The sequence below is a fragment of the Rhinopithecus bieti genome, unplaced genomic scaffold, assembly GCF_001698545.2.
Source record: "Rhinopithecus bieti isolate Rb0 unplaced genomic scaffold, ASM169854v2 repeat_25810, whole genome shotgun sequence".
Classification (NCBI taxonomy): domain Eukaryota; kingdom Metazoa; phylum Chordata; class Mammalia; order Primates; family Cercopithecidae; genus Rhinopithecus; species Rhinopithecus bieti.
In genome coordinates this window covers 1-426 of record NW_016906621.1, presented here as the reverse complement: position 1 = coordinate 426, position 426 = coordinate 1, and the positions used below count along the sequence as shown (strand labels likewise).

At 43.7% G+C, this 426-nt stretch overlaps 1 pseudogene across 1 annotated transcript; it reads left to right on the top strand.

Annotated features, from left to right (window-relative positions):
• Positions 1–6: 6 nt before the first annotated feature.
• Positions 7–398, top strand: LOC108526139 (60S ribosomal protein L34 pseudogene; annotated as a pseudogene). The gene has a single exon (XR_001884424.1). The product of XR_001884424.1 is annotated as a 60S ribosomal protein L34 pseudogene (transcript).
• The last annotated feature ends 28 nt before the right edge of the window (positions 399–426 follow it).

The window sequence follows — 426 nt, the reverse complement described above, 5'->3', positions numbered from 1 at the left end:
GGGGACGTTGTCTGCAGGCACTCAGAATGGTCCAGCGTTTGACATACCGACGTAGGCTTTCCTACAATACAGCCTCTAACAAAACTAGGCTGTCCCGAACCCCTGGTAATAGAATTGTTTACCTTTATACCAAGAAGGTTGGGAAAGCACCAAAATCTGCATGTGGTGTGTGCCCAGGCAGACTTCGAGGGGTTCGTGCTGTAAGACCTAAAGTTCTTATGAGATTGTCCAAACCAAACATGTCAGCAGGGCCTATGGTGGTTCCATGTGTGCTAAATGTGTTCGTGACAGGATCAAGCGTGCTTTCCTTATCGAGGAGCAGAAAATCGTTGTGAAAGTGTTGAAGGCACAAGCACAGAGTCAGAAAGCTAAATAAAAAAATGAAACTTTTTTGAGTAATAAAATGAAGACTTGCTGAAAAAAAAA